A 9,796-nucleotide genomic window follows, 5' to 3' on the forward strand; every position below is an offset into this window, starting at 1 on the left:
GACACTATCCCACTATTAGGCATCATTGACAAACTAACTCAGTTGAACATCAACCTCTGTGTTGTCAGGTGGGTTGCAAACTGGCTCACAGATTGACAACACTTAGTCAAAGTGGGAGACTTTACCTCTAACAGCAGACCTGTCATCAGTAAAGTCCCACAATGGTCAGTGCTGGGCTGCCCTCTTGTTTGGTATATACTTTTCAGAAGTCCAGGTTAAAAAAAATGGAAGGGCTGTGGTTAACCAAGTTTGTGGATGACTACAAATTAAGTGCTATCACTGCATCCCCTTTAAACCCCTTGCTGATACAAATTAAGTGCTATCACTGCATCCCCTTGCAGCGTACATCAAAAGGGGCTTACACAAACCAATGAATGGTGCCAAAGCCATGTTCTTAAACTAAATGGTAAAAATGCAACATCATTCCTTCTGATAAAAACAATGTCCCTACTGATTATAAAATAATAATACCCTATGTGACAATTCATTAATGAGAGACCTGGGAACACAAGTTGACTGTGACCTCAACTTTGACCACTATGTGTCTACTGTGGTGAGGAAGGCATTCTACATTGCTCATCTGATTAGCAAAGGCATCTCCTCAAGAGCCAAAGAGGTTATAACTCCCCTGTACTCATCCCTCATCAGGCTTATTACTCAATATAGTGCTCCATTTGGTATGTACTGTACCAGACACCTGCAGCAACTTGAGAGACCTCAAAGATTTCTAACTAAGAAAATTCAGGGTCTCCAGCACATGTCTTATATGGATAGACTGGAGTCACTGTCACTGTACTCAGCAGCGTATAGACTACTCAGAGGTGACTTATGTCTGGTTTACAGGACTATCGCTGACCCAAATCTAATGGAAATGCTGCACATTTGTAAGTCAAATGGGACTAGAGTCACCCATTCAAGGACCTCAATCTAGCCTGCGACATAAATAAGGCCTGTTGGAGAGACAGATATATCTCTCAGAGGTTGTCACTTCTCTGGAATAGGCTTCCAATCCATATCAAGCAGAACACCTCCATGACACTGTTTAAGCACAAACTGGACAACTGGATAGGAAACAATACATTTTTTCCAGGGATTGCCCTGGTTTCCCTCTTGCACATGGGTAGTCATTGCTAGAAAAATCTTGGGCATAGACGATATCTCTCAAATAGTATTATATTGGGATTTAATGGCTAGGCTTGTAAAGACTCTCGGGTCAAAAGCCTAGTAACATCCTAGGAACCTAGGAAGCTATTATATTGCATTTTTATAACAGCTTGAGTCTTCAGTTGGTTATATCAGTTAGAGAAATATACTGTTGTGATGCTATTTCTCTTACATGTGTGATCTGACCGTTCTACTTTCTAGAGAAAGGGAGAGTAAGACTTTACACTTACTGCTAGTGATCATATTGACTCAAATGCAGCAAATTTATAGTGAGATTAATAAAATAACTGGAGGGAACAGAGGGTTTGCCCTTGCAAAAATGTTTTTTGTCTAATGCTACATTTACTCATGTTATTCAAAAGTTGATTGCAATCCAAGGTAGTGAACACATGAGCTCCTGCACAATGAGTCACTTTTATGGAGCTTTTGTGTTCCAAACTCAATGAGTTGAGTAAACATACTCATTTCCATAACTTCTCCTTTCAAATCTCTCTTATCATTTTTAAGCTACGTTCTACTTTTCTGTCTGTAAATTATTGCTACATTCAAAAACAACCCAATCCGATCTTTTCCATGCAGCAATCATGCTATAAATAAATTAATTATTGTATGTTATTTCTCTACTCAGTAATTAAATAATTTATGTTAATTTCTCTCCTGTTTTTTGTGTTAAAATGCTATGTTCACATAAGAAATATCTAAAAAGATTTAAAAATCATGTAAATAAGCTAATATATAGATGTTTTTACTCTGTAACTATAAATGAACATCATATTTAACTTAAATGTACAGCTGTTCTCCCCGAGTCTCCTCTGAAAATGGGTTTTGCCCAGTCGGACTTTTCCTGGCCAATAAAGACAAACAAATAAATAAATAATACCAGAACTGTATGCTAGGTATATTAAATTGCTTGGTCTGGGGTCTTTCTTGTCTGTATCCCCACTGATATCATTACTCATTTGATAATTAAAAATGAACGTGGTACACAAAGCAACAAGACGTGCCCCCTGGTAGTAATTACAAGACAAAGATGATGAGGCTTACCTCCAGCAGCTGCTTAATGGTTTCAGTAAGGTCACTCAGGCTGGACTCCTCAGAAGAGCTCTCCGAGATACTGTCAAGCTTTGCCTTGTATATTTGTAGATCTCTTGAAATATTTCCTAAGCATAACATCTAATAAGAAAAATAATATATCTTACAAACATTGCCAAAGTAGGAGAAATACCTAGTATGAAAATATAACATTAGCTTGAAGGAATTTCATTGTTGAGGGTAAGATTTAGCTAAAGGGTTTAATTGTTGAGGAAAATACATCTTATCAGTTTTGCTCCTTCAACTTAATTATTTTTGTATTTCCTTATATTTTAACTATTATGTTTGCTCCACTATTAAACATTGAGCTACAAAAATATGTCAGTCTTGAATAGAGTTTAATGACTATCTTATTCTCTTCTTATACTTGTGATCCTTTAGTTGGTACTATACAAGTTTGCCAGTTTTGGCAGAATACCCACATTCTATTAACTGTGGTAATATAGAGAGGGACTTCTGAGTCCTTCCCTGCATTACACTGTATTTTTGATGATACAGACAATTAGCCCATATAGTCTGCCCTTTTACTGAATTTAACATATTATATCCCCTTCCACTCCTATTTCCTTTTCACCTTTCTCTGCCTATCACATGCTTTCTTGAGTACCTTCATGTATTCTATTTCAACCAAATATTCTGGTGGATTGTTCTATGGCTCTACAACCTTCTTCATGAAGACAAGCTTTCAGAGATGTTGTAAGTAGTTAATCGCCATAGTTTGCAGCCTATGCCCCCTCCTTTGCAGGTTTTCTTTTCATAATAACCCTTCATATCTCTGAGACATAATTTTGAGCAGATGTATCATCGCTCCCTGATCCTTCTGTTCTTTAGTAATGTGAGTTCCAGGTCTTGTAATCAATGGTCAGTCTTATTTTTTATTAATTTGTTAATCATGTACCCCTGTAGGCACAAATCTCTTTTTAGGGATGATCAAGGAGAACTGTCTGCTTAAGTGGTTTGTTCAGGATCATACTGTAAGCAAATGTACTTAATTTCATCCCACATGCCTTTATAGAGTGGAATGTAAAACTGATGGCACATGGGATAAAACTGAGTACAGATATACAGTTGTTATTACAGCAAATGTAGGAAATCAGAAGAAGCAGAGAACTGAGACAGAAGGGAAAATGGTGGAACAAGTTAACAGCTTCATGTACATGGGAGGGGTGATTGAGGAGAAGGGAAGTCTGAATGAGGAGGTCAAAACTAGAATCAGAGAGGCTGCAGCCAACTGGCTCAGAGTGTCAGGAGTAGTGTATGTCAGAAGAATGCCAAAAATTCTGAAAAGTAAGGTGTACAAAACAGTGGCAAAACCAGTACTACTGCATGGTGCAGAAACTTGGGTAGTGAAGACAGAGCAGTTGAGGAAGATAGAGGTGATGGAGATTAAGTGTTTGAGATGGGTGTTAGTATGCACACTGGGATAGATGAAGAAGTGAAGCCATCAGACTAAGAAGTGAGGCCATCAGACCAGAATCCCAAGTAGCTTGAGTGGCATAAAAGGTCAAAGAGAACAGATTATGGTTGTTTGGGCACATGAACCAAAAGACAATCTGGTGAAGAAGATATGGGACAGATAGGAAGAAGGCAAGAGGAAAAAAGGATACCCATCAAAGAGATGAATGGATTGTGTTCGAGAGAACCTGTATCAGACGGGCAATAGTATCAAAGAAGGTAAGAGAGTGGCATTGAATCGATTGAGATGGCAAGAGTTTCATGACACACCAACCCCATGTACAAAATGGGAAAAAGAGGTTTGATGATGATGATGATGATGATGATGACACAGTGGGCAAATGGAGGTTTAGGGAATAAATATCACTCAGATATTCCCTAGTGTGGAGATAAGATCTAACTGGTGGAGGGCTTCACCCAGGCAACCATGGAGGTTTTTGTGCCCTGACTTGTATCTAACAGTGCCAACAATGAGGATATTTTTAAGTAGGCCATAACCACACCTGTTAAGGTTGACAAGAGTATTCACATCATTGTGTGGGCATGCTATGACCTCACCATGAATATGAATGCTTACACCTTCATCTCAGTGAGAACTACTGTTACCAGCTTGGTAAGCCAAGTCCACATCCTCATTTAACAGCTGCAGCTTAGCTGCTTGCAAGCCTCCTTTTTCATGTGGCAAAGCAGCCCGCCAGACCACTATTCCCTCTTCACCTGGGAGAGATAAGCCAGCACTACCTGCTCATTCCTGTCTCTTCCAGTACTTGAGCAGATCATTACAGGAATAGCCAGGGGATTTATCATTCTAGGCCATGAAACCAGGGTACATGCAATCACATATTAACAAATATATGTGTGCCTATATGTGAGCACACACATATGAATGTGGGCATGTATGGATATATTGGTCTGCACACACATTTAGGATGCTGTATCTTGAATGGAACCAACCATTAGTTATGTCTGTAAGCACTTAATGACATTGTTAAAATGTGGCAGTATTACTGAGTAACTACAATCCTAGGAGTATGCAGAGTTCTTAGGTAGAGTGGTATACTATGATCCATTCAAAGTACTCACTCTCTTTTTATTGTTCTCTTGTAGGTCTACGCTCCATGGCTAAGACATGGGATGTTTGGGGCGGTTGCCAGTATCATATGGGAAAGTAAGTTTGATTGCCTAAAGCTTTGTTTTCTGTTATGGCAGATGCAACCTTAGAGTAGTAGGATGAAAGTGCAGACAATGAGTTCACTATGTAAGTACTAGGATACATTGTGTAGCATGATACATTAACATTCACATCCTATGAGACTGGCCCAGAGAAATGAAATCTTATAAGAAATAGATGCTGAACTGCTGACAGCCCTAGTTCCATTAAGTTTTTGCATGCTTGGAATGTATAACATGTTCTTTATTTGTTTATCAATGTTAGTGTTGCTTGTTCTAGTTAAATAATTTGCTGTCTGTGAAAAAAATTATGTATAGGGAGCCTGTGGGGATCAAATTCTGGCTTATAGAACAGGCTTCACTATTTAACTAGTAGAAGTATCCATGCATAATTGGTTTTAAGTAGCCGGTAATTGGCACAAATAACAGCAACCCACTTTTGATACTGGGAGATGAACAGTATGAATATTTAAGAATATATACAAAAGAAGAATGAATTAATGAATGTTTGTGTGTGTGTGTGTGTGTGTGTGTGTGTGTGTGTGTGTGTGTGTGTGTTGTATTCAGCACATCAGTTTATAGAAGGCTCATCAGTGCCTTTAAACTGCAGTCATGGGATCATAAGAAATGAACATTGTTGAATGAGAATCATAAGTGGGGTATGTAATGTGTGTTGAATTCCCAGAAAAAAAAGATTCATTTGGACTAAAGAAAATCCATAGCACCTGTTCAGATGATGTACAGTGTTCTAGAGTACCTTTTGAAGCCTCATTGTTCTTGAGTGGGTGTGGGTGAGTGAGTGGTTAGATGGGTGACCAAGTAAGCAAGCTGTGACTTGGGGCTCTCCAGTTTGAATATTGACTGATTAGCAGCAGGGAAATATGGTGGACAAGGTATGAATCCACTCCATCTGATGAAGAAAGTTAAACTTAGAGGACACTTCCAGCTTCTTCTTCCTTTTGGTTCATCTAACAGTTGTTTTTTCATATGCAGTAAGAATTTTGTCAAATAAACCATGATAAAACACACTAACTCTTAAATCATCTCTTTCCCACCACAGATATCAGCAAATACACATATCACCTTGTTTCATTTAACTAAAATGTTATGATATTAACTGTAGGAATTTGTCTTTGCCGACATGAAATGTATGGGTCACTAGTTCAGAATGGATGCTGGAGATCTGAAGAAAGCCAGCCTGAGCAGGTTTCTGAAGTATGAAACAGTAGCCACAGATAACTGAGAAGGTTATATAGAGAAATGAGGTAGCCTCACCTTTGTCAGGAAGAAGTTTTAAATCTACCTTGAAAGGCAGATTCCATTAGGTTTTTGCATGCCTGGAATGTATACCATTATCTACTTTATCAATGCTAACTACGGATGGCCATATGGGCAGAAGTACTGTATCTGTTACTACAGGTGACTCATGTTGTTTGGTTTAGCACAATAAATCAGTCAACAGAGGCGCCAACTATTTACTACTGCCATTGCAAGCAAATACAGAGACAGAGCTTCTGAATTTGTGTTGTTTAGGTCTTGTTATGTTATTGAGACACAAAGTACTTTCTGGGAGAAAGAAGTACAAAGTGAAAGATGAAATTACATCAATATGGCACTACTATTAGGGCATTTTAGGGTGCAAAAAATTACAAAATAATAACCACTTAGAATGAAGCATATAGATTAGCAATGCTTAAAAGCTCAATATATAATTAAATATATCTTTTTTGGGGGGGCGGGGTCTGGGGACAGTTGTCTTTTAAGATTATAAGAATGTCTCTGAAGATAAATGTTAAAGAACTTGCCAGAATTATTTTTAAGTGGCGAATATGCTGAAATGTGTCTTAGTGAAATAACTTTACAACAAATCAGGTCATGGTTTTCCCCTTCTGTTTGACAAAAAAAATATTAATTTCTTTTCATGTAACATTTAAACTGCTGTCCTTTTACCCTGTCATAAGAAAAACACAGAAACAAACCACTATCTAACTTATAAGCATATATTTTTATACTCAGAATCAATGATATGAAAGTTAGGAAATCATCTGCTTGAAAATATTTTAATAGCAGATATATTGCCAGATTTTCGGTGATGTCCATGCAGGTTTCTGGAGGTTTGTCAAAAATGTTCCTACAGATCACACTCACTTTATTTCCACAAATGCAACTGCACCTTGGTTTTGTTCCTTTTTCCCCTTCTGTTTACTTTGTGTTTGAAAATAAAAATAACTTGTCAGCTTACAACATTGGTAAGATTTACAAACAATGCTTACATTTGCTAGTTGAAGTTTCTGGTTATATGAAAAATCAGTAATATAACCAGTAACTGAAATAAAAAATGTTTTTCCTATCATTGTAGCACATTTAAACATAAACATTCTAATACAGCATTGGCATTAACATGACATACATGTTCACATAACAATATCAGGAAACAGGCTGTATTGAATGTATTCCATGCTTTATGGAAAATTGTGTCAGCAATGTTGAGCAAGCCCTGAGTAAATATTCATAAATTTATCTTAATTTAGACTACAACATACAGGCCTGCCACGTGATAATCATTCAGTAAGACAGAGAAGCCTTGGTGCATCATATAATTGCTGTTTTTAAAGTCAGAGGCAGTTTCCAACTATCCACACTTATGACTTGCAGCTGAATTCAATAGACACCCCATAAACAGCCCCCACCAGCTACAGAGTTTACTAAGTTACAGTAAAGAAGCAGATTGCCAGGCATTGCTTCTGTATCACACATGTATTTGCACACACACTTATGAACAATTTAGAGCGTGCCAGTTGACCCACTGCATGTCTTTGGAATATAGGAGGAATCTTAAGTGCCTGGAGAAAACCCCACAAGCACAATGAGGATATGCCTACTGTGCACAAAATATGCCATAGCTGAGCACTGAATTGGAAAACCTTTAGTGATGTGATGAAGTAGTGTAGCTGCTTTTAAAAGTGAGCTCAGCCTTAGGTTACATCTATCTAAGGCTTCTTTGATTTCTCAAACTATGGTTAACCAGAGCTTGGAAATCCTTCCATTCATCCATTTATCTGCATTCACCCTCTTATACATCTATCTGTCTAACTATCTATCTATCTATCTATCTATCTATCTACCTATCTATCTATCTATCTATCTATCCATCTATCCATCCATCCATCCATCCATTTATCCATCACATTTCCAAGCATCTTGTCCTGGTGAAGGATGTGGCAGTAGCAGGGCAGACCAGAATTCCAAATCCCCAGCTACATTTCCAAGTTTATCCTGCAGAGTCTACATATGCATACTGACTGACAATCTCTCCAGTCTGTCTTGGGTTTGCCATGGGGTCTCTTTCCAGTTGGATGTGCCTCTTCTAACTGCAATGGAAGCTGCTGAGGGGTATCCTCATGAACTGACCACGTATCCACAAGTAACTCCACTCATCCCAGTCAAGTGGCTGCTGCACTTTGAGATACATGCAATGTCTTCAGTACTGTCCCTATTGCACTCATTTACTGGTCAGTTTCCCCAATCCTCTCGACCCACATTCATGAACAAGGTCTCAAGGTACTTAAACTTCTCACTTGGAGTAGCTCCTCTCATCTAAACTTGCAGGGCTCCTTTCTGGGACAAAACTTTGGCCTCTAAATTGGAGTTGCTAATTTTCACTTCAGCTGCTTCATGCTCAGCTTCAAAATGCTTGAGGAAAAGATGCCAACTTTGCATATACCCAACACAGATGCAGCCCTTGTGCAACCAAACAGGAAACCCCTGAAGCCTTAGATATGCCTTGATATCCTGTATTTGAAAATCATTATGAGGAGGGAAGATGAGCTGTATTCTTGGCAGAGGCCAACTAATACCATGAATGTATTTGATTTATTGCTGAGAATGCAGATATAATACTGACTGAATGGAATTCAGTAGCCTACATGGAGCCCCATACTATTTTAGCACCTCCCACAAGACACTCTGGTGTACATGGTTATATGCCTTCTTCAGGTTCACAAAACACATGTATATAATACTGTTGAGCTCTCATGACCCCCTATATCCACACAAAGCCAAACAGTTGATCTACTAGGGAAAGGATGGAATTGGAATTGCTTCTCCTGAATCACAGGTTCTGTTAGTAAATAAAGTTTATTTTCCACATTATTGCATAGACTTTTCTAGACAGCTTGATGATTGTGATCCCTATATAATCTAAATACATCCTCCAGTTCTCATTGTTCAAAATGAGGATCATCATCTTAGGTAGCCAGTACAGAGGTATGGTTCCACAATGTCACAACACTGCAGCTATAAATATTTGAACTTATGGCTTGATCACAACCTTTCTTTTGATTTGTATATAGAAACAATTGCAGATAGTTGACAGTTAACAGTTGCTATAAGCTAGTTATACATCTAACATCTGAGACAGGGAGAACAAGAAGTATAAATGTATTAAAAGGTGGACTGAAATAATGGCTGCCACTGTTCTCCTTACATTTTCCACATAATGCCATCCTTCTCCAAGCCACGCTTCATAAAATGTGTCATTCAGTTCCTTTCAGATGCAATAAGACATTATTGTCTAGCCTTCAGAAATGAATGGTGGTTACCTATCACAGACCAAGCTGCCTTGCTTTTCAATACAGTGACATTCAAATTATTGCTTGTGCAGTAGTAGTGCCTGTTCTTGCTGCAAAACTGACATCATCTACTCCCCACCTCTGTCTTCTGAGAAGCCCTGCTCAAATTGCCTTTTCTCTGAGAAGGTTCACCTTCACGCAGGCCCTGGGGAAATGTATTAAAGTTCCACACATCCACTGGAACAACATGCCTGCATAACCTGGACGTGAGCAAAACCTATTTGCATTAAAAAATAAAAAAAGATTATCTGCTTGATGTATATATGGGTCAGTGTTTTATAGAT

This window comes from Protopterus annectens, chromosome 4.part1, assembly GCF_019279795.1.
Source record: "Protopterus annectens isolate FY-2018-M chromosome 4.part1, PAN1.0, whole genome shotgun sequence".
NCBI classification, from domain to species: domain Eukaryota; kingdom Metazoa; phylum Chordata; order Ceratodontiformes; family Protopteridae; genus Protopterus; species Protopterus annectens.